The sequence below is a fragment of the Bos indicus genome, chromosome 11, assembly GCF_029378745.1.
Source record: "Bos indicus isolate NIAB-ARS_2022 breed Sahiwal x Tharparkar chromosome 11, NIAB-ARS_B.indTharparkar_mat_pri_1.0, whole genome shotgun sequence".
Taxonomy (NCBI): Eukaryota; Metazoa; Chordata; class Mammalia; order Artiodactyla; family Bovidae; genus Bos; species Bos indicus.
Genome location: NC_091770.1, coordinates 48853049 through 48881031, shown reverse-complemented (window position 1 = coordinate 48881031; position 27983 = coordinate 48853049). Strand labels below are relative to the sequence as shown.

The window sequence follows — 27983 nt, the reverse complement described above, 5'->3', positions numbered from 1 at the left end:
GAAGCAACAGACAAACAACTAATCTCAAAAATATACAAGCAACTCCTGCAGCTCAATTCCAGATAAATAAATGACCCAATCAAAAAATGGGCCAAAGAACTAAATAGACATTTCTCCAAAGAAGACATACAGATGGCTAACAAACACATGAAGAGATGCTCAACATCACTCATTATCAGAGAAATGCAAATCAAAACCACTATGAGGTACCATTTCATGCCAGTCAGAATGGCTGCGAACCAAAAGTCTACAAGCAATAAATGCTGGAGAAGGTGTGGAGAAAAGGGAACCCTCTTACACTGTTTGTGGGAATGCAAACTAGTACAGCCACTATGGAGAACAGTGTGGAGATTCCTTAAAAAACTGGAAATAGAACTGCCTTATGATCCAGCAATCCCACTGCTGGGCATACACACCGAGGAAACCAGAATTGAAAGAGACACGTGTACCCCAATGTTCATCACAGCACTGTTTATAATAGCCAGGACATGGAAGCAACCTAGATGTCCATCATCAGATGAATGGATAAGAAAGCTGTGGTACATATACACAATGGAGTATTACTCAGCCATTAAAAAGAATACATTTGAATCAGTTCTAATGAGGTGGATGAAACTGGAGCCTATTATACAGAGTGAAGTAAGCCAGAAAGAAAAACACCAATATAGTATACTAACGCATATATATGGAATTTAGAAAGATGGTAACCTTAACCCTGTATACGAGACAGCAAAAGAGACACTGATGTATAGAACAGTCTTTTGGACTCTGTGGGAGAGGGAGAGGGTGGGATGATTTGGGAGAATGGCATTGAAATATGTATAATATCATATATGAAACGAGTCGCCAGTCCAGGTTCGATGCATGATACTGGATGCTTGGGGCTGGTGCACTGGGACGACCCAGAGGGATGGTATGGGGAGGGAGAAGGGAGGAGGGTTCAGGATGGGGAACACATGTATACCTGTGGCAGATTCATTTTGATATATGGCAAAACCAATAAAATATTGTAAAGTTAAATAAAATTAAATTTAAAAAATTATTCTCTTAATACACTTTGGAAAAAATCAGTAAATCAGTAATTTATCCTTGGACAGAAAGGAGATTAAACCAGTCAATCCTAAAGGAAATCAACCCTGAATATCCACTGGAAGGACTGATGCTGAATTTGACACTCCAGTACTTTGGCCACCTGATGCAAAGAACCGACTTATTAGAAAAGATCCTGATGCTGGGAAAGATTGAGGGCAGGAGGAGAAAGGGATGACAGAGGATGAGAATAGTTGGATGGCAGCACCGACTCGATGGACATGAGTTTGAGCAAGCTTCAGGAGATGGTAAAGGACAAGGCGAGCCTGGTGGGCTGCAGTCCATGGGGTTGCAAAGAGTCAGACGTGACTTAGCGACTGAACAACAAACCTCTCGCATCAGCTCCTCCTGCACTGTGTCGTATCAACCCCTCCTCACTGTATGCTTTCCAGCATCTAAAGTTTGGCTGCTGTGGTTCCCCCTCTTGCTTTCTCTGCCCTTTGGTTTCTCTCTCTTCCCCTGCTCCCCACACTTAATCTCTTTACTATAATATTGGTGAGGGTACAGGAGGGAGAAACATAGTGTGTGTGTTCTCAGCCTGGACTCTTAACCTGGAAACTTCCGATCAGTTTTTTAATATCACCCTCTTATATATAAACAACCAAAGATCAGCTAGTAATTGAGAAAAGGCTCTGTGAATAATAGAGAAAAACCAAGGCAGAAGAACAAGCTTACAAAGAGAAATAAAGTCACTGTAGGAAAAAAGAGGAAAACTTCAAGAAATATAGTATCCACAATATATTTATGGGATAGTTAGTATATATATATATATATTTTTTTTTTAATTTCTTGAAACAGATAACTAGAGAACTTTAGGGATAAGTGTGCGTGGCATTTGCTCAGTGGTGTCTGACTCTTTGTGACACCATGGACTATAGCCTGCCGGGCTCCTCTGTCCATGGAATTCTCGAGGCAAAAATACTGGAGAGGGTTGCCATTTCCTTCTCCAGGGGATCTTTCCGACCACCCGCATTGCAGGCAGATTCTTTTCCATTTGAGCCACCAGGGAAGCCCAAGGGCAAGTGGTCTTAAAATCTTAAAAACTGAGAATTCCCTGATGTTCCAGTGGTTAGGATTCCATGCTTCCACTGTGGGGGGCAGAGGTCTGAACCCTGGTTGGGGAACTAAGATCTTGTATGCTGCACAGCAAGGCCAAAAATAAAATAAAATCTTAAAAATGCATAAAGATGCCCATATAAGAATATTTATCACAATATGATTTCTAACAGCAGAAAATTTATATAACCTAGATGTCTAAAAATAGAAGAGTAATTTAATAAAACATAGTATACAACTATAGTGAAATATCATGCAACTGTTAAAAATGATGTGGTAGAAATGTATTTATGTAAATGAAAAGTAACTCACAGTGTATCATCAACAGATTAGAATAAAAATATTTACAGTAAAATCCTATTTTGGAAAAAATATTGTATATATGTGCAAAGAAAAATGTACTACTCGAGTTACCAGATGAATTCTGTCAGTGGGTTTAAAACCTTTATGTGCAGATACAAATCTGGAAATATAGGTCTCAAGATTATTAGCAGTGATTACCTGGAGGTAATAGAATTATAGGTGAACATTATTTTCTTCTTTGTACTTTTCTATATTTGGTCAATTATTTTTCAAAATGCATGCATTACTTTATAACCAAAATTCAGTATTGTTTTTGTTTGTTTCTAATGTTTATTCCATTTGATCCAATGATTCCTTTCCTACAAAAATACCCTAGGTAAATAGTCAGAGCAGATCATAAAAATTATCTAAAAGAATTTTTTGCATAATGTTATTTAGAACTGCCAAGAAAATTGGAAACAATAATAACTGACAAACTGGGATTGGTTAGATTATATTGCACTTATATGCTGGAGTACTCAGCTATTAATCCACGCCAGAATTTTTGGATGGATAGCAGTTTTACTTCCCAGGGGGCACTAGTGGTAATGAACCTGCCTGCCAATGCAGGAGATGTAAGAGACAGGGTTCGATCCCTGGGTTGGGAGGATCCTCTGGAGGAGGGCATGGCAATCCACTGCAGTATTCTTGCCTGGAGAATCCCATGGACGAAGGAGCCTGATGGGTTATAGTCCATAGGGTTGCACAGAGTCAGACACTACTGAAGTGACTTAGCACACACACGGCATGGATATAGACAATGTGACCTCAGTGCTGTTTGAAATCACTAGATATAGATTTAGATCTATTTAGGAAAAAGACTTGAAGGAAGCACGTCAGACTATTATAAGTGGCTGGTTGTCCCAGGAGGATGCAATCCCCTTACCTGAGTGTGACTCTGGGAGGATTAAGATGGGGTCTCTCATTTACTTTTCCATTCCCAGGATCTTGTTGTTTGCAAGTATCTGTTGAACATGTAAGTATTATAAGTTGTTCTTATTTTCTTCTCTATACTTTCTGTATATTCCGAAGTTTCTACAATAACCTGTTTAATTGCATCATCACGATAAGTTAACATTTTTTATGAGGAAAAGAAAAGGGAAAACAATGGGGGAGGTGGTGCAGAAAAATTTCTTTTCCTAAATGGACTCCACTTACCTTCCCAGGGTGTTGGTAGCAATAACTCCTTCCTCTGCACACCTCACCCCCACCTCCCCAAATTGGCGAAGTTCTGGGCCTCCAGACCACCCAAGGGGCACAAAACACTGGCACAAGGCCTGCTTTCCCTAAGCAGGCAGTCCTGGGTGGGCCAGGAGGAGTGTAGCAATTCTGTTCAGTTTCTCCAGCCAAGCTTCTCCAAGAGTCCCTGGGCCAGGCCTGGTGCATTTCACTTGTCATCAGATTTTGATCTTGTAGATGTCTAGGCCACCATGGGCACCATAATTATTTCCTCGGGTGCAGATTCTTTGCCAGCACTGGGAGGTGGTAGCAGGCAAGTGGTGGGCTGGGGGAGACAGATCACTGGAGAGAGGGTCTCATGGAGAAAGGTGACAGAGAGAGGAGGCAGAATGAAACAGAGGGTCGTCAAGACTCCCACTGTTACAATAATAGCAATGCTTACCGCTTGGATCTTTACTGTGCATCAGGCACTGTGCTAATCGATTTTCATGCATTATTTTCTTTATTTTTAAATTTATTTAATTATTTTTTAAAGTTTTTTTTTTAATGGGGACTATTTTTTAAGTTTTTATTGAATTTGTTACAATATTGTTTCTGTTTTTTGTTTGGGTTTTTTTTTTTTTTTTTGGCTGAAAGGCATATGGGATCCTAGCTCCTCTGCCAGGGATCAAACCAGCATGCCCTGGAAAGTGAAGTCTCAACCACTGGACCACCAGGGAAGTCTTGCATTATTTTCTTTAATCTTCACACAACCCACATGAGTAAGGATCCATATTATCATTCCCATTTTATGGATGAGAAAACAGCCTTTGATAAGTGAAGGAGGCCACTGAAGATCATACCATGAGTTTAACTGCAAAGTACTGAGTTGAAAAGATACCTAAGGCTCTGTTCTTAGCTATTCCTGGCGCCATATTGCAAGGAGGCCCTGAACGGCTGTGAAGTGGGGGCTCCAATGGAAAATCTCAAGATTTCTGTCTGAAAGACAGAAGTCTCCTGTCTTCAGGATTGGGGTTGAGTAGTTTCCCAGAGATCAGACACTGGGGGCCTTGGAGACGCTGCCTAGCAGAGGCCCTGGGGGCCACCAGGGGGCAGCAGAGGCCTGCATTGGCTGGGGCGGCCCTGTCCCCAGTTGACTGCAGGCTTGGGGCAGCTGTCCTGACTGAGCTGCTGGTGGCCAAGAATAGCCAGGGGCTGTAGTTCACGTGGGTACTCCTTCCCAGGGTTTCGAAAGCCCCTCACGTCATCCCTATCATTTCACAATCCTCCTCCCAGAGCACTTTTTCCATCTTCCACAAAACAGGTCCTATCTTGGCTGGTGAGGAGACAGCTCAGGGACACACACTTCCTGCAGACAGCATGTGAGATGCTGGCCTGGGCACTGGGATTAAGAAAAAAACAAACAAACCACCAAACAGGTCTTACTCCCAAGCGACTTTGTCACAGAAATAAGTAACCAAGGTACACAGTGTAAACTTCAATAATATATACAGGTGTGAGATTTAGTGGCAGGACAAAGTGGAGAAAGAGGGGCAGAATTATGTCTTAGGGGCTTAGACAGAATTAGTATTTTAGGGACTTAGCTTAGAAGTGACCCAAAGGAGTGTGTCTGTCTGCAGAAGTCATTTGTCCTGTGAGCTGAAGCAAAGAGGCTGAAAATTCTGGCCTAGAAGGGTAAAGGGCCCTTGTTTGAAAAGTATGAGAATGGGCTTCCCTAGTGGATCAGTGGTAAAGAATCTTCTTGCAATGCAAGAGATGTGGGTTTGAATCCTGCATTGGGAAGGTCACTTGGAGAAGGAAATGGCAGCCCATTCCAGTATTCTTGCCTGGGAAATCCCATGGACAGAGGAGCCTGGAGGGCCACACTCCCTAGGTTTGCAAAAGAGTCGAACTCGACTTAGTGACTAAACAACAATGAAAATGTCAAGTGTTCTAGAAATCGTAAAGTTTGCATCTCTTAAATCTTGCATCAGGGTGAGGGTTGGGATAGTTGAAGCAGACCTAACCTGGGCTCAGTAAGCTGGTAAGGGAGGGTGGAGGAGGGTAGTTGGGAGGTGATTATAGGGTCCAGTGTCAAGGTCAATGGGCTCCAGTAAATCTAATGGAGAGAAGACCCAGCCTCATCTCCCACTCCTTACAATGGCGGTCACAGTCCTTCATCCCCAGGGCTGGCAGGACAGCTTGGACCAGTTCAGTTCTGTCACTCAGTTGTGTCCAACTTTTTGCGACCCCATGGGCTGCAGCACACCAGGCTTCCCTGTCCATCACCAACTCCTGGAGTTTGCTCAAATTCATGTCCATCGAGTTGGTGATGCAGATGCTCACTTTCCTAAGCCAGGGACTCAGGCTCTCAGGATTATCCCAGTGAGGATTATCTCAGTGGGATTCCAGGTCTCCACCCAGCCAAACCCTCTCCCTTACAAAAGACTGAAATGGGCTTGTCTGGGTAATTCTGACAACCTGGACTCATTCTTGGCTGATAGCCTGCATGGTCCCTGAAGCTGTCCTCTCCCAAGAAGGTCGCGGAAATGGAGTGGGGTTGATGGGGGCCCTAGAGATGCTGTCACAGGTCTATCTTCCCCCTGCAGTCCAGCAGGCTTCTGTGGCACCCACTCCACGGCACTGTGGACACAGGTGTGCTATATCTTGGCCCTGAGAATGCCTGGGTCATGTGGGGCTCCTTACCAGTCGTTCACTTTATTCCCAGATAACTTTTTTTCTGGGCCAACTAAGCCCTGATGATGCTTTTAGGCAATGGTCCTCAGCACGGCCAAGGGCAGAAGGTGGCGGTGGCGGGGGGGGTGCGGGTAGGGCACCAGGATCTGGGGGCTTGGCGTGTGTGGCTCCACCCAGGATGCCCAGAGGCTAGTGTTCAGGTAACCAAGCTTTTCTGGTTAAATAAGGGCCACCCTCAATACCTTTAAAATTTTAGGCTTTTGGAGTTAGGAATCATTCTAAAATATAATCTCATCAATAAACCTTTAATGAATTCTTAATATGGATCAGTCTTTCTACCTTTTTATTGTCTTTTTTTTGGCTGCACAGTTTATGGGATCTTAGCTCCTTGATTAGGGATTGAACCCGGGCACTCGACAGTGGAAGCACAGAGTCCCAGCCACTAGACAGGCAGGAAATCCCCTGTATTGTCTTCTCTAGGACATCTGTTGCTGTTCAGTCTCTCAGCACTGTCCAACTCTTTGCAGCCCCACAAACTGCAGCACACCAGGCTGCCCTGTTCTTCACTGTCTTCCAGTTTGCTTAAACTCAAGTCCTTTGAGTTGGTGATGCCATCCAACCATCTCATCCCCTGTCCTCCCCTTCTCCTCCTGCCCTCAGTCTTTTCTGGCATCTAGGACATTAATGGATTCCTATTCCACCAGTTTTCTAGAACTAGAAATTAAAGAATTGGGACAAGGGACGTTCCCTGGAGGTCTGGTGGAAAGACTCTGCACTTCCACTGCAGGGGGTGTGGGTCAGGGAACTAAGATCCCACATGTATGCAACCAAAAGATAAATGAATAAATATAAAAGTGGGAGGTGGGGCTGAATGACACTTTATGGCATTAGTGTCTCACATTTTTTGATTGCATGTTATCTCACTTGTTTCTTGTAACAACACTGGGAATGTTATTACCATAGACATTTTCACTGGACCAAGGAAGAAACTGACGGTCTGACTGAGGCTTACCCATGTGGGCTAATGGGGCTTCCATCAGGTTCTCTGGTGTTTAGCCCCCAGGCCTCTCTCTGCTTTCTGGGGCTTCTGTGGTGTCAGAAACACCTGGGCAGCTTTGACTTTGTTTTTTCCAACAAAACTGAACTGCTTTCATGGCACCTTTTCCGCACACTGAGGGCCAACCTCCAAGTAACTCCAAGACATTGAAGAGAAAGAGAGACCTGTGAGTCATGTGTGGGTCTCAGACAAAGGCCTATTTAAATGCATTCATGAGTCTGTTCTCTATGTAAGTCTGTTCTCTATGTAAGACTGTTCTTAGCGAGGAAAGGAGGGGGTGGGAGAGGGAGTAGCATTGAAATACATACATTACCATGTGTAAAGCTGTAGACTGTGGCCCTCCAGGCTCCTCTGTCCATGGATTTCCCAGGCAAGAATACTGGAGTGGCTGGCCATTCCCTTCTCCAAGGGATCTTCCTGACCCAGGGCTTGAACCTGGGTCTCCTGCATTGCAGGCAGATTCTTTACTGTCTGAGCTACCAGGGAGACCCATAATATAGCTAATGGGAAGTTGTATCTGGTGTTCTGTGACAACCTGGAAGAGTGGAATCGGGGGAGATGGGAGGGAGGTTCAAGCGGGAGAGAAATTATGTATACCTATGGCTGATTCTTGTTGATCTATGGCAGAAAACAACATAACATTGTAAAGCAATTATCTCCAATTAAAAATGTGTGTGTGTGCTCAGTTGCCTCAGTCACATCTGACTATTTGTGACCCACTGGACTGTAGCCTGCCAGGCTCCTGTGTCCATGGGATTCTCCAGGCTAGAATACTGGAGTGGGTTGCCATGCCCTTCTCCAGGGTATTTTCCAGACCCAGAGATCGAACCCACATCTCCTGGATCTCTTGAACTGCAGGTGGATTCTTAACCATTGAGCCACCAGGGAAGCCCCCAATTAAAAATAAATAAATTTTGAAAATGCATTCAATCAGTAACTCTTTGTTTGATCCCCATGTACTCAGCATGGGGCAATGGAGTGATCCACTAGCATGTCCTCATGCCTGTGTGTAAACCCCCTCCAAGGGCAGGCCCTGGGACTGTCTATGGAGGACCAAGTCACACCTGAGCTCTTTCAGGCTGCCTTGGCGTCCCCCTGGGGTGCCCCTCGTCAGCGGCGGAGGTGGGCAGGTGGGCAGTGAACTGTCTGTCAACACCACCAGATGGTTGAGGAGCTCAGAGACGGACTCTTGAGAACCTATTCGTGGAGGAGGGGCAGAGTGGGGTCAGTGTAGGGGGCTGTGTCACTGAGGAGGTGACATTCGAGCTGCCCTCTGAAGGATGACAGAAATTCACCAGGAGAAGCGAGAGCTCTCTTGGCAGGAAAACTATGTGAACAAAGCTCAAAGACTTTTGAGTGGTGTCTCAACAAAGGGTGGTAGGGAGATTAAGGTGCATGTGTGTGTGAGAGAGACAAGGGGGAAGGAGACAGAGACTGAGAAAGAGGCTTTATGTAAGTTTCCCTAACATTCTTTGGCCTCTGGCTTCCCCCCTGAGCCCCTGCCTGGGGGCTCTCGGCCCAGCCTTGACCTCTATGGGCCTCTGCCTACTCCCCACAGGCTCAGAGCTTCTGCACTTGAGCCCCACAAGGGCTTCCCTGTTCCCCCAGCAGCCCCCGCCTTGACTTTGTTCTTCCTAAGCCTGTCCTAAGCTTGGCTTCCACCAGGACACTCGATCCCATCCCATGGCTGGCAGTGGGGCGCGGCCCTCACAGCAGCTGCAGGGATGGTTGACTCCAGATGGAAAGTGTTTCGAGAATTCTGACGTGACATCATGCTGTCAGGACATCGTGCTGACGGTCAGTAACCGATCTGGGAGTGGCCAGGTGGACTCGTCGCCAGCTTTGCCCCTTGCCCAGGGCTGGCTCAGGTCAAGGAGTTTGGCTGGGTTGGGGGGTTGTGATTGGGGACACAGGGTGGGGCCTTCTGGTGGTCTAGGACCTCACCAGCAGCAGCCCAGAGGCCAACGGATGTCCATCTTCTTCCTATGAGCTGAGCCCAGCAGAGGCCCTGCACCCACATCCAGCACCATGGGCAGGGCCCAGTTTGGCTGCTCTCTCGCGGCTCTCCTACCTGCCCTGGGGCCTCGGCCACCTCTCCTCCCACACAGGCCAGACCGCCACCCCTAAAAGGCCACTAACACTCTGCCTGTGGCTTCTTTGGGCTCAGCTCTGCTAGCCCCGCCAAGCCTGCTGAGCCAGGTGATGACTGGGGGCTGCCCTGGCTGCAGGGCCGTAGAGTGAAAGGGGAGTCCCGCCACAGCTGACATCCGCACCCGGGCCAGGACCCAGGGCTTGTCTTCAAGGCACCATCTGTTGCCTGTGAGGGCTGAGCAGGGACAGGCGGCTGGCACCAGGGCTCAGAAGGCAGGGCTGGGAGCAGGGAGGTCATGGTGGTTTGTGGGTGGTTTGCTGCCCTTGGGGAGACAGCACCCTTGCTGTCCTCTCTTCTTCTGCCACCCTCACTCACTTGTGCAGAGTTCAGACCTGGAGCTGAAGAGTAAGAGTTAGAAGTGGTCAGCCCCACCCCCGGCTCAGGCTGGCTTCCCCGACATCAAGAGCATTTCCTTCTGGGGAAGCCAGAGGGCATAGCCAGATGGGCTCTAGCCCAGGCAAGCCTCCAGTGCTGGGCATCACAGCGGTCACCGCGGAATCATGAGACAGGAGTTGGACACTGGGCATGCAGCCACAGGATGGCCTGCCTGGGGTTGGTGCCCTGGCTGGCTCTCTGCACCTCCCCAGAGCAGACTGGTCTGACCACAGAGCTGGACATGATGGGAGACGCCTCAGAGTGGGAACAAGCCCCCAGTTGGTCATGACCCTCAGGACAGGATGGTGTTCACAGGAACTGGGCAGCAAGAGAGCCATCTGGGCTCTTGGCTTCCTGCTGTCACCATCTGCCACTTTGCAAGGGGCCAGTGGGTTTGCGGGGCTTCCCAGGTGGCTCAGAAGTAAAGAATCTGCATGCTGATGCAAGAGACACAGGTTCAATCCCTGGGTCGGGGATATCCCCTGGAGAAGGGCATGGCAACCCACTCCAGTATTCTTGCCTAGAGAATCCCGTGGACAGAGGAGCCTGGCAGGCTACAGTAACAAAGAGTTGGACACGACTGATTGTGCATGCACACACACACACACACACACACTGGATTGGAGAGAAGAGAGGAAAGGAAGGTGAGGGGGTCTGAAGATCAGGAGGGAAACAGAGAAGGAAGAGAAGGACAGTAGAGGGAAGAGGAGAGAGAGAGAGGGCAGAGAGGTGAGAGAAAGGGCTACAGGTAATAAACCTCAACATAACAGAGGCTTAAACGAGATGGCGATTTCTCCCACATACAGCTATAGGTAGGGGGTCCAGGGCTAAAGTTTGAACCCAGGTTCGCATTCTTTTTCCACCATTCCTAGCAGTTCCAAGCTGCAGCATGGAGGAAGGGGTGGGGGATGGGCATGCCCAAGACAGACCCAAGAGGGCATTGAGCACATGACTTCTCCTGCCAGCTCCCTGCATCTACATCTTGCAGTTACATCTAGCTGCAAGGGAGGCTGGGGAATGTAGTTGTTTGGAGCATCCCTGTATCCATATTAGAAAGAATGAGAAAGAAGGAGACTGGTTATTGGGACAGGAAAATAAAGAGGAAGGGAAACTCTTGGAAGGAGGAGCAGACAGGACAGGAAGGGAAGGAGGGTTAAAACCCTTTGGAGCAGCTTGTACTCATGGCCAGACCCGACCTCCCAGCACACCTGGCTCCCCCCCCGCCCCAGGATGACTGGGTCTAAGGGTCTGCCTTAGGCAAGTTCCTTGGGGGTCAGGAGTCCTCTCTCTTCTCAAAGACTGATTAGCCTGCTTCTGGGGCCCAGACCGGAAGTGGGCCATAGATACTTCGGTGAGGTCTCTGGAGAAGGCCTGCATCTAAAAAAAGGAAAGAAAATCAAGTGCAGGGTTTTATCAACACTCTCCCACTTAGTCAAGAAGAGGCTCCGGAGTGTACCTGGAGGTTGTGAAGATGGATGTGATGTCATACTGAGCCAGGATGTAAGGAAGGAACTTGTCTAGTTTCCCTCAAGGTACATGAAGGTACATAAGATACAGGACCATCTCACACGTCAGCTAGGTTGCTTTGGGCCATCCGTGACAATAAACCCAATCAGAATGCTCAGTAAGAGCATCTGTTATCTTCAAAAATGAGAGGTCCAGAGGAGGGCAGTTCCAGGATTGGTTAACTCAATAGCTGTGTGATATCTGTGCTCTGATTCTATTTTTCAGACATTCTCATAGCTTTTCTGTTTGGTTGTAAGATGGCAGCTGGACCTCAAATTGCTTTCAAAGGAAGTATTTTCCTCATCAGTGTCATTTTGACTGAGAGGATAACCTTTCCCAGAAATTCTCCATCAGAATTCCCCTTCTCTTGGCTAGACTGTTGCTATTGTTCAGTTGCTCAGTTGTGTCTGACCCTTTGCGACCCCCTGGACTACAGCATGCCAGGCTTCCCTGTCCTTCACTATCTCCTGGAGTTTGCTCAGATTCACATCCATTGAGTCAGGGGTGCCATCCAGCCATCTCATCCTCTGCCTCCCTCTCCTCCTTTTGCCTTTGATCTTTCCCAGCATCAGGGCCTTTTCCAGTGAGTCGGCTCTTTGCATCAGGTGGCCGAAGTATTGGAGTTTCAGGTTCAGCATCAAACCTTCCAATGAATATTCAGAGTTGATTTCCTTTAGGATGGACTGATTTGTTCTTCTTGCACTCAAGGGACTCTCAAGAGTCTTCTCCAGCATCACAATTCAAATTTGGCTAGGCTGAGTTACATCTGTGTCCCCCAATGAAATTCTGGCAAGGGAGAATGGCATTGCCCATTCCCATGGGATGGTTGGTTTAGGCCAATCCTGATTCATTATCTGGGGCCCACCTTCTCTGAGCAACTGGATTCTGAATAGATGAATTTCTTTTATCAAAGAAATAGGCCCCCTTGTTATAAGGAGCCATAGCTGTTGGTTAGGCTTAGGGCAAACATTACTAATCAGTTACAGATCTCCTTTTCTGACTGCTATTACCAAAGTTGGCATAGGAGATAAAGCATGTGTCCTCTTGGCCTTAGATAATGTGACATAAAGAAACAATTATACAGGGTGTCTTTAGTAACCCAGTCATCTTATTGCCTCACATGGTATCTTTTTAAAAATTTAAAAATTTTTTATTGAGGTATAATTACTTTACAATGTTGTGTTAGTTTCTGTTGTACAATAGAGTGAGTCAGCTACATGTATACATATATCCCTTCGTCTTGAGCCTCCCTCCCATCCGCCCTCACATGACATCTTTAAATATGTCTACAAATTCTTTGGCAATCTTTCCTTCAAAGGTGGAAGCATATTCTCCTCCCCTTGAGTAGGGGATTGGATTTAGTGATTTATTTCTAATGAACAGAAAATGACATGAGTGATGGTGTGTGAATTGTGAGACTAGGTATAGAAGACAGTGGAGGTTCCTCCTTGCTCTCTCTTGGACCACTTTCTCCGGGGAGCCCAGCTACCAGGCCAAGAAGGCACTCCAGCAGCTCTACAAAGAAATCCTCAAGGGGGAAGAACTCAAGCTTCTACAATCAGCTGAGTGAAGAAGCCATTCTGGAAGTGGATTTTCTAGCCCCAGGCAAGTCTTCAGATAAATGCAGTCTCAGCCAACATCTTGACTGCCACCTTATGAGAAAGCTCCAAGCCAGAAACCCCCAGTTAAGCCACTCTCAAATTGCTGACTTGCTCACAGAAACCATGAGATAATAAATGTTTCTTGTTTGAAACCACCAAGTGAAAGTGATAGTCGCTCAGTCCTGTCTGACTCTTTGCCATCCCATGGACTATAGCCCGCCAGACTCCTCTGTCCATGGAATACTCCAGGCAAGAATAGTAGTCATGCCCTTCTCCAGGGGATCTTTCCAACCCAAGGACCAGACCTGGTCTCCTGCATTGCGGGCAGACTCTTTGCATCTGAGCCGCAAGGGAAGCCACCAAAGGTTTGGAGTAATTTGTTGTGCAGCAGAGCTGGGACTAGGGTAAAGCAAGTGAGGAACCCAACCCTGAAAACGAATGCCTCCTTAACTCTGAGCCCTGGCTTCCTCACTTGCCTCACTTTAGTCCCAGTTCTCTGTGTGTGTTTAGTTGCTAAGTCGTACCTGACTCTTGGCAACCCCGTGGACTGTAGCCTGCCAGGCTTCTCGGTCCATGGGGTTTCCCAGGCAAGAATACTGGAGTGGGTTGCCAGAGAATCTTCCCAACCCAGGATTTGAACCCTCATCTCCTGCACTGGCAGGCAGATTTGTTACAGCTGAGTCATTATATCTAGCAGGATGTAAAGTTTCATGCTCCTTTTACCTACCTAACATTTCCCAGCTTGTACTTGGAGGTCCTTGGGGTTCTGAAGAAGCTTGCTCCTTCTCCAGCTCCAAAGGTGGAGCATGTGACTAAGTACATCAGCCCATTCCAGAACCCTTAGGTCATAGTGAAGGGACTGGTTATAGTACATGACCCCATTCTGTCCAATCAGAGTAGATGTCAAGCCTTTTGCTAGGGATGCTGAGACAGATACAATTCCATGCTTGTGACTGAACGAGGTAAATGCAACCAGGGGGACTTCTGATAGCCTTTGGGAATCCTCTGAGGGGAGTCAGTCTGGGGATAAAGCCGTTAGCAGGATACAAAGAAACTGGGTCCTTGGTAATATTGTTCATTGCTAGATTAACACCTACCTAAAGCCAGCCTCTTCTCTAGACTTTTCAGCCCAGGGAGCTAAGAATTTCCCTTTAAAACTTTTAAACCCAGTTTGAGCCTGGTTTTCTGTTACAGGCAGAGGAAAGCCCAAATGTGATGTTAAACACACAGAGGAGACCCCACATGGGTTACTCACACAGATGCTGCCAAAGGTCCTGCTGTTTCACACTGTGCAGAGTAAGTATCCAGATGTTCCATCGAAGTGTTGTTTCAGCCAGATGTTGACTAGACTGTAGATCCAAGGTTAAGCTGGTTTAATGCTTAAAAGCAAACACCCCTGTTCCCCTGCCCCCATCTGGTGCCTTCCCACTTCTAGTCCCTTCCAGGTAGTCATGTCCTACCCAAATCCTCAGGCAGGTGTTGTGATTTGTATCATGTGATACCACCTACCCCACTTGTCTCCCTACCCTACAGTTATGTGGACCAGGAATTGGTATCTAGCCCACAGAGCCAGTCTATAAGCTGGGCAACAACTCACATGTGGCTGGTATGAAGAGATGAGCTGGGGAAATCAGTCTTCCTTTGTCTCTCTGAACTGAGACATCCTGAAGAAGGAAGCGGTTACAGGCAGAGACAGGGCCACAGGAGAATGTTGAGCAAGCAAAAGTTATGCAGAAGAGAGAGGGGGAGTGAGCCCCTGAAAAAGAGGTGGAGAACAATTAGTCAGGATAGGTTAGGTTCTGCTGTGGAAACAAACATATCCCCGATCTCAGTGGCTTAACCCAATAAGAATTTATTCCTGACCCCACATGACTTACCTGTTACCTGTGAGCAGGAAAGACTCTGTGTACTGTGGCCACATGAGAACTCAGAGCAACAGAGACTCCCTTTTGACCCAGGCTTCCACAATTGCAGAGGTAGGGGAAGGAAATTCAGCCAGTTGCATGTCAGCTGTTAAAACTTCTGTCCAGAGGTGACACATGCCCCTTCTGCTTACAATTCATTGGCTAAAGCAAACCTCATGGCTGTGCCTAATTTGAATATTTGTGACCAGCCTTATTGATTCCACAGAGAGGGAAGCTGGTCCCCAGAGCAGCCTCAGACCCCACAGGTCCAGATTTCCTGAGGCCCTGCCATGCTGTGGTTTGTACTCACACAAGATCCCCATCACCCTTATTATCCCACACCTGTCTTGCAATGCCCATCATCTCCACACACACATTTGCTTATTTCTTGCAACTTAGGATCTCCCTTGGTGACTTTCCTGGTGGCCCAGTGGCTAAGATTCCACGCTTGCAATGCAAGTGGCCCGGGGTCCATCCCTGATCAGAGAACTAGATCCCACATGTGTATGTGTGTTTAATCACTCAGTTGTGTCTGACCCTTTGGACTGTAGCCCACCAGGCTCCTCTGTCTGTGGGATTTTTCAGGCAAGAATACTAGAGTGGGTTGCCATTTCCTTCTTCAGGGTATTTTCCTGACCCAGTGATCGAATCTGTGTCTCCTGCATTGCAGGCAGATTCTTTACCTGCTGAGCCATCAGGGAAGCCCCATATATTGCAGCTACAGTTTCCTCTGGCCACAGTTAAAGATCCCTCTGGCCACAGTTAAAGATCCCACATGCTGCAGTGAATATCAAAGATCCTGAGTGCTATAACTAAGACCCAGGGCAGCCAAATAAATAAATATTAAAAAAAAAAAAATCTCCCTCTAGGGACGCTAGGGACTTGTTTCCTTTGAATGCTCCTTTCCTCTGGGGACTCCCTTTCTCAAAAGTCTAAAGCCAGGAACTCACTAATAGTCCAGTGGTTAGGACTCCACATGCTCTCACTGCTGAGGCCCAGGTTCAATCTCCAGTCAGGGAACTAAAATCCCACAAGACATGTGGTGCGGCCAAAAACAAGCAAACAAAACAAACCTAAACCAGCACAAATCATCTTTGTGTCTCTGATTTGTAGCATAGTGAGGATCTACAGGCCCTCCCGCTTTGGGAATGTCAGGGAAGGATCCAGAGAAACTCCATTTGCACACGAAGACTGTGGGATCCTCTGGTAGGAGTGCTCCACACCTATGAAGTTTTCTAGTGCTTACTATTTGCCAAGCACTGTGCTAAGAACTTTGCCTGAATTGTCTCATTTAAAATACTTTTTGACCTCCCTTTGCAGGTGAATAGACTATGGCATAAAACTATGGCAACTCCCTTGAGGTAGGATTTTCTTAGCTATGTTCCTCATACTATGGTATGCATCGAAGAAAGATGGTGAAGAGGGCTTTGAGGCTAATGGGCAGCCTGGGGGACTGAGGTTCATTTTTGAGGAGAGGATAGAGGGTATGTGTGGGTGGGTATGTGTATGTGGGGCGGGATAGAGTGTATGTGGGGTGAAGCTGCCTCAGGTGGGTAGAAAGCTTACCTCCAAGAAGAAGAGACATACTTAATGGGGTAGGGCTTGGTATCTTTCAGATGCCCTTGGGCCCAAACTCAAGCTCTACTTGGAGAAGATTGAGAAACTGAAACAAGCTGTCTTTGACTGAGTACCTATAGTGACCAAACTGTGGTCTCTAATCACCTTTTGGCTGCTTTCCTGGTGGCTCAGCAGTAAAGAATCTGCGTGCAGTGCAGGAGATCCAGGTCTGATCCCTGGGTCAGGAAGATCCCCTGGAGGAAGGCATGGCAACCCATTCCAGTATTCTTGCCTAGAGAATTCCCATGGACAGAGGAGCCTGGTGGCTACAGTCCATAGGATCGCCAAGAGTCTGACAAGATTGAAGAGACTGAGAACATATGCAAGCATCTTTTCTCACTGAAAGGAATCAAGTCTTCTTGGAGAATTGGCTGTTTCCAGGTACAGAGCAACAATTATACAAGGTAAACGCAGAGCATCTTTTATCAGAAGTTAAGAAAGCTGCCAAACCTCACTGGGCTCATGTCAAAAGGGCTCAGATGCCAACCTGAAGGAGCATCAAATACCAAACCAACCAAATAAAAACCTTGCAATGAATTGAAACACATCAAATATTTTTAAAATCCATAAATTCAAAATGATAATAATAAAAGACATTTGGAGAATGCTTAGAGAAAAATAACTCACTATTCTAAGAACTGATAAATAAAGGGAAAAGAAGTTTTTTAAAAGCTACCTGTGGGGCCTCTCAATGACACAGTAAAGTTGAGGGTTAGTTGGAAGGTTTCTCACGTACTCCCCAAACTCTCCCTCTCGCTCTTTCCAGGTCTGAATTTCCACCATTAGAGACTCATTTCTTTCAGGTTAGAGGTGTCCTTAATTTGAGTCAAGGTAAGTCTAGTCAAGGCTATGGTTTTTCCAGTGGTCAGGTATGGATGGGAAAGTTGGACTGTGAAGAAAGCTGAGTGTCAAAGAATTGATGCCTTTGAACTGTGGTGTTGGAGAAGACTCTTGAGAGTCCCTTGGACTGCAAGGAGATCCAACCAGTCCATTCTAAAGGAGATCAGTCCTGGGTGTTCATTGGAAGGAATGATGCTGAAGCTGAAACTCCAGTACTTCGGCCACCTCATGCAGAGTTGACTCATTGGAAAAGACTCTACTGCTGGGAGGGATTGGGGGCAGGAGGAGAAGGGGACGACAGAGGATGAGATGGCTGGATGGCATCACTGATTCGATGGGCATGAGTTTGAATGAACTCCAGGAGTTGGTGATGGACAGGGAGGCCTGGAGTGCTGTGATTCATAGGGTCGCAAAGAGTCAGACACAACTGAGCGACTGAACTGAACTGAACTGAACACTTGGGAGAGATTTGTTAATTACGTCCCACACAGATTGTGATAGAGGGAAAGTGGGAGTCCTGTGGTTCCTGGGGTCTGGACAGGTAGGGGTACAGCCAGAGAAGAAGGGCTGGAGGGGAAAGATCATGGCACCATTATGGAGGTCAGGAGAACCCCCTGGGCTGGCCTTCCATAGTACAGCTCCAACCCAATCAGATGAGTCGGATCCAGCAGGTTGAAAGCATGCCAGGGATGTACATTTATTACACATTCTGGGTGATTCAAACTCAGGTTGTCCTGCTACCATCTTCGGGGAACACTGGACCGGGGCCCCTGAATCTCTCCTCCTGGTCTCTGTGACTTCCTGCTCCAGCAGTGTGGACTGTCACAGCTGAGCACATACATCTTCTGCAAACCTCACCAGTCCCCATCACTCTGGGACCTCATCACTGCTCCCAGCTCCCTTTAAGATGCCAGGCCCTTTCCTATGTGGGAAGTGGGTACCATAGAGGAAGGACACGGTCACATGGGTCCCAGTATGAGTCTGGGCTGCCTGCCCTTATCCTCTCTCTCACAGCCTCCCCAGCTGTCCCGCCCAGCTCCTCATGTGACAGCCCACTCCCTTGGGGCCCCTGATGCTTGACAACTCCTCTCTGGCTCTGCTGGGCTGGGACTCTACATCCCAGCCCAGGCCTTGACATGCCCTTGGGCCTGTGTCTGACTCTTTGCCACTCCATGGACTATCGCCTGCCAGGCTCCTCTGTTCATGGAATACTCCAGGCAAGGATACTGGAGTGGCTTGCCATTCCCTTCTTCAGGAGATCTTCCTGATCCAGGGACCGAATCTGGGTCTCCTGCATTGCAGGCAGATTCTTTACCATCTGAGCAGCCAGGATCCCTCTATCCCCGCCAGTGCCCTCATGGGGCCCTTGTCCCTGGGCAGGAGGTTCTTTGTAGACCTGCTGACCAGTTCTGTGGTTGAGCCAGGTTTGTGGCCAGCTACCTTCACTTTAGAGTCTGCAAAGCATCCTTTTTATCCCCTTTCCCACCCCATAACCCCACCTAGCCCCTTCCCATTCTGTGGGCTTCTCCCATCTCTCCCTCCCTGTTGAGATGAGCACCCATCTTTCAGGTCAGAGTCCATCCTCCCCTAGTAACACTCCTCAGCCCATCTTTCCCCCAGGGACCAACCGCCCCATCGGGGGCTGACCTTCTGAGTCTGGTCCCCACAGGCTCGACCCTGACAAATGGGTCCTGGCTGAGCACCCCTGCCCTGACACCCGGCCTTTGCCTGACCCCATGGGGAGGCTTGGGCGCCAGCCTGAGCCCTTCCTGACTGGCCTGTCCCCCAGCGCCTGAGCCTGGGTTGTGACATCTTTCCACTGAGCGGCTCTTATTTTGAGAAGGCAAAACACGCCCCCCTCCTCGTGCTGACGCCGCATGCGCTGGCGTGAAAACCCGGCTGGCCATGTTTATTTTTCTTCCTTTAATTTCCCCTTTAGAACAAACACCAGTCCTGTAACACCGACCACCCTCTCCTTTCAGATCCACAGCCTCCCCACCACCTCCCCCGCCATCCCTGGTCCTCCCGGCGGCGCAGCTGTGAATGAGAACAGAGTAAGTCCTTTAGCAGGAGGCAGTGGCCTGAATGAAATGATCCCAGCTTCCCAGCCAGCAGGGAAGGAGGGCTTGTGAGCATGTGTGTTTGCTTTTTAGAAACTCTTTGCACATCCCGAGGCTCCTATTTTCCCCTGGGCCTTGGAGCCAACGCCTCTCCACCTCACCCCCCTTCCCCTGACTCCTTTCACATTTGATTTGAATTCCTTTTTGGTCCCATGCATTTTGTTTTCTGTTTTCTACAAGGGAGCCTGAATTGGGGCCTCAGAAAAACAAGACCGGGCTGCCAACTGGAAATGTTTGCTCTGGGGGCGAGTTCGGAGGCTGGCGTCAGGCGGGGCAAGATCCGTGCCAGTGGAATGCGATTTAGGGGGGAAGCTGCAGGTCACTCAATCGCTGGCAGCCCGCCCGGGAGCAACTGAATGCTTTCTGAGCTTTGTGTGTGTGTGTGTGTGTGTGTGTGTAGACTTTTTCCCTCATGCAAACAGAGCCCTGGAGACATGGAGACAGAAGCATTAGGAAGAAGCTAGACAGGGGTTTGGAAAAATCAGAGGAACCAGAGAGATTAGGTGGATGGGGGTGGGAAGATGGTGCCAGGATCTGTGTGGCCACTTTATCCAGCACCCCTTGTATCCTCTGCTTAAAGCTCAGGGTGGGGGTGCTCTGGAGCAAGGAGAGATGCAGTCCCCTGCCCCAGCCCCCAGTGACTCATAGGCTCTTAGAGAAACAAGGGTCTCAGCACAGAACAGTCAGGCTAGCTTGGAAGTTCCCTGGCTGGAATCAGGAGACCAGTGGTGCCAGTGAGGTCAAGTGAGTCCCTGATGCTCCCTGAGCTGTCCTGCAGACTGCATGAATGGCTGAGGTTTTTCAGGGAAGGCTTCCCAGAGGAGGTGTGGTAGGGTCCCATCCCTGAGTATGAAGTACAAGTCTTTCTCTGCTTATGATGGGATTATATCCTAATACACCCATCAGTAGTTGAAAGTACTTTTAAGTCAAAAAATGTATGTAATACAGCCAATCTACTAAAGATAACAACTTAACCTACCCTACCTTAAACGTGCTTGGGACACTCCATTAACCTACACAAGCCCATTTTAACAAATACAAAATCTATCTTGTAACAGACTTTCTTGGGCTTCCCAGGTGGCAGAGTGGTAAAGAATCTACGTGCCAATGCAGGAGATGCAAAAGACGCAGGTTCGATCTTTGGGTCAGAAAGATACCCTGGAGAAGGGAATGGCAATCCACTCTAGTATTCTTGCCTGGAAAATCCCATGGACAGAGGAGCCTGGCGGGCAACAGTCCATGGGGTCGTAAAGAGTCGGACACGCGGCACAGAGCGCACACATGGCATGGACTTTCTTATGTAATTTATGGCACACTGGACGGAAAGTGAAAAACAGAAGTTGTCTGGGGACAGAATGTTTGTGGGTTGGTGTGATCACATGGTTGTCTGCGAGTGGCGGCTGCCCCTGCAGAGCATCTCAAGAGAGTATCGCTTCGAGTGGGGGTGGTTTATTCGCTCAGTCATGTCTGACCCTTGGGACCCCATGGACTGTAGCTCAGAGCTTGGTCCATGGGATTTCCCAGGCAAGAATACTGGAGTGGGTTGCCATTTCTTCCTCCAGGGGATCTTCCCAACCCAGGTCTCCTGCATTGCAGGTGGAATCCTTACCCACTGAACCACCAGGGATGCACCGCGTGTGCAGGAAAAGAACAAAATTTCAGGCACAGTTTCTACTGAATGTGTATCACTTTCACACCACCATAAAAATAAAAAAAATCTTCAGTCAAACCATTGAAAGTCAGGGATCATATGTGTTGCATAGAAAAGAAAAGAGGTGTTCAGGAGATTGTTAGCTACCCCAGGCTGAGACTGTGCTGAGCCCTTTCATTGATGACCATTTATCGTCCCAGCAACCCTTGAGGGTCAGTGGTCTTTCTATCCTACATTGCAAATGAGGAAACTGAGGACCAGAGCTTTTAGGGAACTTGGCCAAGCTCCTAGCTGGTACGTGGCCAGCCTAGTTCAGCTCAGAGTTGTCCCATAATAAAGCTTGACTTCTCCTGACCACTGAGGGTCTTTTCCCACTTAGCCAAGTTCTCTGGGTAAGGGCCTGTCTTTTTTTCCCCCCAGAAAAAGAGCAGTTAAGTTTAAGTTGGGGATGAAAGATGCCAAGGTAGACCTCCCAGAGGGCAGTGTGACAAGTGCTGAGAGATCCGAACAAAATTTGCCCCATCTCATCATCCCCAGGAAGTGGTGGCTGGGCCCCTGGGCAGTCCTGCCAGAGTTCCTACCAAGCCAGGCCTCTCTGACAGCCAGGCTCACCTTATCAATGACCTGGGTCCCTTTCTGTACTCCTCAGCACACCGCATTACATGCCAAGTTCTTTCCCATCCCAAATGTTCACTGTGGGACTGCCCCCTTCAGGGGTCCTCAGTAGTAATCTGCCACTGTGAGAGGTTCATGAATACCCAGCTGGACCAGACAGAATGGATGTATCCAGGGCACCCGGCATGACCTGAGAGGTAGTCGGGGGACCCAGCGGGGCCAGTATTTCCCAGTGATGTCAAGTGAGTCTGTACCCCAAGGAATGGTCTGGATGGTCCCTGAGCTGTCATACAGATGGAAGGAGGGAATCTAAAATGGAAGAGCTGATATGCAGGTATTGGTTGTGGGGGGACTGTCTGACCCACCACAGAAGGATTCTTGGTTAGAGAAAGCAAGGTCTATTTCAGGGTCTCTCTCAGGCTCAGTAGAGGAGAAGGAAACAAGCCAGGCTTGGCAGGGAGGAAAAGATGGGGGTGAGGGAAGGGAGTATGGACAGGATGGTTAGATCCAAGCTTGTCAGGTAGAGACCAGAAGGATAGCTGTCCATTTGATTAGAATGATTCCATTGGTCATTTGAGGATTTTATTGTCCTGAGGCCAAATGGTTAGCCTCACTCGTAGATTTTTAAAAATTTTATTTTCATTATTTATTTATTTTGGGTTGCATTAGGTCTTTGTTGCTGCACAGGCTTTTCTCTAGTTGTGGTGAGCTGGCTTCTCATTGTGGGGGCTTCTCTTGTTGTGGAGCACGGGCTCTAGGGCATGCAGCCTTCCGTAGTTGCAGCACATGGGCTCAGTAGTTGAGGCTCCCAGGCTCTAGAGCACAGGTGAAATAGTTGTGGCACACAGGCTTAGTTGCTCCGAGGCACGTGAGATCTTCCTGCATCAGGGATCAAACCCGTGTCTCCTGCATTGGCAGGCGTACTCCTTACCACTGAGCCACCAGGGAAGCCTCGTGGACTCTTTGACTGTCTAACCATTAATGTTAGGTAAATACTGTGTAGGGGTCACCTTGGTCTGCCAGGTCATCTACATAGGTTGAACTCACTTGTCAATCCTACAAGACAACTGATCTTACCAATTATTTCCAGGAATAAGCCATTGACTGAATTGACCCAACCCAGTCATTCTTTTGCTTTTTCAGAGACAGTCTTTGGACACATCTTTGGACCTCACAAATATTTAAGTCCCCCCCGCCCCCACACATACCCCATTGACAGGGCTTCCCAGGTGGCTCAGTGAGTAAAGAATCCATCTACAATGCAAGAGATGAGGGTTTGACCCCTTGGTTGGGAAGATCCCCTCGAGGAGGGCATGGCAACCCACTCCAGTATTCTTGCCTGGATAATTCCACGGACAGAGGAGCCTGGCGGGCTACAGTCCATGGGGTTGCACAGTCGAATATGACTGAAGGGACTGAGCATGTATGTACTCACATAGGCACACCACTGACAACAGCCCAGCCCCCCCAAAAGGCTGGGAAAGACCCTACAGACAATGGGCTTTGGGACTCAGTCTCTCCCATCAATAAAATGGGAAGGCTGGACTAGACCAGGAGTGGCCAACACATGGCATGAATCTGCCCTCTGCGTGGCAGACATTGCTAATCAATTACAGTGTTCATTCCCATGGGACCTGGATGCAGCCTCAGAATCCTTTTCAACACAGGGCTTCAGGCAGCCCCTACCAATCAATTAGATTTGGCATGCATGATGAAAAGCGTTTGTCCTCGGTGCCCTAGATGATCTCCAAGCCTCCCTCCGGCTGTGCCGATCTAGGATTGCAACTGATTAAGTGTGTCTGAGGACTCAGCCCAGAGACCACCAGATCGACAGCTGTCCCCAGGGCTTCCCAGGTCTGTGGGGCGGCTGTGGTAGAGCGGTACCTTTTAAATTTTCCTCACTGCTAATAAACGTGCATTGCGTCAGCTCCGCTACGCCCCCCATGGGCTCCGGCTGCCGCCATCAGAGAGGACTTTTTCAGAGAGTTGTAAAAATAGTTTTTCAAGGAGCCTGTACAGAAGAAGCAGCCAAGCCCCTTTTTTTTTTTTTTTAATTTCCTTTCTTTTCTGAGGGAATGGGGGAGATGGGTAGGGAATACTTCACAATGAAGGAATGTGCTCCTTGGGGAATTGAAAGTTGTTCTCCTAAAAAAAAAAGTTATCACACACTGGTTTCTCATCTAGCCACAGAGCATGCCTATGAGTCTTGGTAACAGCTCTCGGGAGATCACTGGCTTAAGCCAGTTCTTGTTAGGCTGTTGACAACTAGGTCCTGATGAGGGAAGCACTAATGGGCCCCTGGCTCGCTCTCTGCCCGCCCCCTGACTGATCAGGCTTTGGGTTCCAGTGGGCTTGATGGCTCCATGACAGAGCTTTTCTTGCCTGCGATAGGGGTTAGGCCTGCAAGAGAGTTTTCTTTACAGCCAGTGAACTTTTCACTTCTCCCCATTGTGCTCTGGATTTGGAAGACGCTTAAGACAGACGCTGAAATGTTAAAGGTGGGAGTATCTCCAGGTAGGTAGGAGCCATCACCTTCTTACTCTTTCCATTTTACAGATGAAGAAACTGAGGTTTGCAAGGGCAGGGGGACAGAGGAAGCAGATACCCAAGGGAAGAGTACATAGCTGGTCCTGGGATGAGAATGCATTTTTCGATGCCCAGATCAGCAAGTCAGAACTTAGGACAACTCTGATAACATCCAGCCTGGAATTTCTCAAACCCTGAGTAATGTATGCTCCTGTCTTGAAAGGTGACACCTTGTCACAGAGCCCTAGGACATCGCTATGCTCTTAGGCTTTATACTTTTAATTTTTATATAACTATAAAAAGAAATAAATTAGTAAACAAAACTACAAAGGTGATGTGCTTCCCCAGTGGCTCAGTGGTAAAGAATCCACCTGCAATGCAGGAGTCACAGTTCACCAAGTTTAATCCCTGGGTTGGAAAGATCCCCTGGAGGAGGGTATGGAAACCCACTCCAGTATTCTTGCCTGGAGAATCCCATGCTCCTCTGTCCATGGGGTTGCACAGAGTTGGACACAACTGAAGCAACTCAGCACATACGCACAAGGGTGATACAATTCAAATGGACAACATGGGGTAAAGATGGATAACACTGTTTTACTGAATCAGAGCACATAGAGGGCAGAGGAGGAGCATAGGAGAAGCCACTGAAGACCCTGGACTTTCCCATCAGAGCTCACTGGAATGAAGGAATCTGGGGGACAGTGTGATGTTGGGGGAGGGAAGAGGACCAGATAGGGCAGGGCCAAGTCAGATGCTGGTCAAGGAAAGCACAGAGCCTGAGCCCTCATGTCCTCTTGGCGGTGTGCTCTCCCAAGTCTCCTTGAGGCTTGGCTGTCCCCTCACTTCTTAGCAAATCCCCGATGTCAAGGCGGGGCCCCGTTACCATCCCCTCTCTGCTCTGCCATCTTACCCACCACAGGGAGGAACCTTCACTAGGCTCCATGAGGGAGTGGGTGCCACTGCTCCCTGCTGCTTCCTGTCTACTTCAGGTGGGAACGCAGGCCAAATGGATCCCATAGATGTGTAAGTGGATCATAGAGTGTGTGTGAAGGAGAAAAGGGGTACGGTTCCAGTTGTAAGTGGGTGGTGAAGGGAGGCCTTAGCGAAAGGTGACATAACAGGAGGCTGAGACAAGGCTAGGGAGTAAGCTATGGATATTTGTCAGGGAGGAGGTCTGCCTGGCCAAAAATCCCATTGTCCTTCCAGCCTGGTTCAAATGCCTCTTCTTCAGGCGTCCCTGGTGGTCCAGTGGTTTAAGTATCCACCTTGCAATGTAAGGGACACCAGTTCAATTCCTGATCTGGGAGGATCCCACAGGCCATGGAGCATCTAATCCCCTGCGCTGCAACTACTGAAGGCTGAGCTCCTAGAGCCTGTGCTCCGCAATGAGAAGCCACCGCAGTGAGAAACCACACGTGACAAGGGAGGAGCCACCACTCGCTGCAACCAGAGGAAGCCCACGTGCAGCAACAAAGTCCCAACCCAACCAAAAAATAAAACAAATAAATATAGTGAAAGTGTTAGTCACTTAGTCATGTCTGACTCTTTGCGACCCCATGCACTGTAGCCTGCCAGGCTCTCCTTTGTCCGTGGAATTCTCCAGGCAACAAGACTGGAGTAGGTTGCCATTCCCTTCTCCAGGGGATCCTCCTAACCCAGGGATCAAACCCAGATCTCCTGCATTAAAAGCAGATTCTTTACCGTCTGAGCTGCCAGGGATCTTCCCAAATGAATATTCAAACAAACAAAACCCCAAATGCCTCTTCTTCCAGGAAGTCTCCCAGAATGGTTCTGCCACACTTGGAATTCCCAGAGTTTTCCCTGCAGTGTGTGTCACTTCAAACTGTGTCTAACAGCTCTTGGATTTGTATCATCTTTCTACTGGACCCGGAGCTCCTTGGGGTGGTCACCTCATGCCCTCTCGCCAAACGTCAGCTCCCCGAAGCAGGGGTTTTTGCTTTGTTCACTGCTGTTTCCCTAGCCTCAGCAGGTGTCTACAAATGCGCACTGAATCACCACAGGTGGACCAAGTCAAAGGTGGGACTTACTCGAGCTCCTGACGACAGACACCTCATGTCTCTGTCCCAGTCCCATCACGGGGCCTGGCCAGGTGCCAGGTTTGTCAAGTGACTGGATGATGGTTGATTTGCACCCATTGTCCCCCATGTTGTTTATCAGGCCAGGAGACACGAAGCCAGAGAGAAAGAAAGTGAATTCGACAAACCACCAGTTCTCGGTGGTCACAGCAATTGTTTCTAAGACACGATCAACTCTGGATCCACTGGCTTCTTCTATCAAAGCAGCTGATTGAATAGTTGAGTAAGACCTGGTCCAAACTGAGCAGTGAACCTCCCTGGTGGCTCAGATGGTAAAGAATATGCCCCGAAGGCAGGAGACCCAGATTTGATCCCTGGGTCAGGAAGATCCCCTGGAAGAGGAAAAGGCAACTCACTCCAGTATTCTTGCCTGGAGAAACCCATGGACAGAGGAGCCTGGTAGGCTACAGTCCACAGGGTCGCAAAGAGTCAGGCACGACTGAAGTGACTTAAGTACACATGCATGCGTGCACACACGTGTACCAGGATTGTTCTAGATGCTGGGATATAGCAGTGAACAAGGCAGGTAAAAATCCCTGCCCACATGGAGCTGACATTCTAGTCCAGGATACAAAGAAACAAAAACCCCAGCAATATACATGCATATATGTCAGATGATGGCAAGTGCTTGAAAAATTAAAGCAGGAAAGAGGCAGAAGATTCTGAAGGGGTGGGGATACAAATTCTACGGGATGCCCAGGGACAGTCTCATTGAGAAGGTGACATAGAGGCACCAGAGGAGGATGAGGGAGTGAGTCACAGGCTACCTGAGAGAGAATATTCCAGAATGAGGGAATAGCCAGTGCAAAGGCCCTGAGGCAGAAGGGAGCCTTCTGGCTAAGTTCAAAGTATAGAAGAAGCCCAGTGTGGTGAGAGCAGAAGGATGGGGTGGGTTATGGGGAGAACTGAGGGATGAGATCAGAGAGGAAATGGGAGAAACGGGGGACTAGATGCCAACCTTGGTTCCTACTGGAATGTTTCAGTTCTCTATTGCTTGCATAACAAATCACCCCAAAATGCAGTGGCTTAACACGACAATTCAGGATACGTTTCCATGGTTCTGGAGGTTTACTGGGCTCAACTGGGCAGTTCTCACTCAGGTTCTCCATGTGGTTACAGAGAGAGAGAGGCTGAGGCTAGAAGCATCTGAAGGCAGGTGTTTGGGTCCCTTCCTCCATCACAGATCTGGCAGGCACCATGGGGCTTCCCATGAGGCCTCGCCCTGCAACACAGTAGCCTGGACCCCTCACATGGTGACTCAGGGCTCCCACTGGCAGGAAGCTGAAACAGCCAGTGCCCTTAAAAGCGCAGCATCACTTCTACTCCAGCAGGCCTCCATTAGCCAAGGCAGTCCAGGTTCCTGGGATGGAGGAACATACCCATGCCTGCATGCTTGCAGGTGGAGAGGATTGCTGGCAGCCCCTAACACATGTGAGGAAAAAAGGAAGTCACCCAAAGGAATGACAGGCTGTGTCCCAGGTTTCAAAGGACTTCTGGTCAACTGTGTGAGAACCTGGCACCCACCTGCCTGTTGTACCAGGCTCCCCCTCATGCTTGTTGAACCCCTTCTCTCCGGACCCG

General features: G+C 48.5%; 2 long non-coding RNA genes across 2 annotated transcripts in view; one reads left to right on the top strand and one right to left on the bottom strand.

The window, feature by feature from the left end:
• LOC139185782 (uncharacterized) overlaps positions 1–15422 on the bottom strand; it is a 38102-nt gene extending 22680 nt beyond the window's left edge. The window contains exons 1-3 of the long non-coding RNA XR_011569284.1: positions 14631–15422; positions 13761–14377; positions 3374–11303 (exon numbers count right to left, since the gene is read on the bottom strand). This is a non-coding gene — a long non-coding RNA (uncharacterized lncRNA). The remainder of the gene's footprint in view (positions 1–3373; positions 11304–13760; positions 14378–14630) is intronic.
• LOC109565757 (uncharacterized) lies at positions 14226–17235 on the top strand. The gene is made up of 3 exons (XR_002181694.2): positions 14226–14329; positions 16258–16298; positions 16554–17235. It is a non-coding gene; the product is annotated as an uncharacterized lncRNA (long non-coding RNA).
• The last annotated feature ends 10748 nt before the right edge of the window (positions 17236–27983 follow it).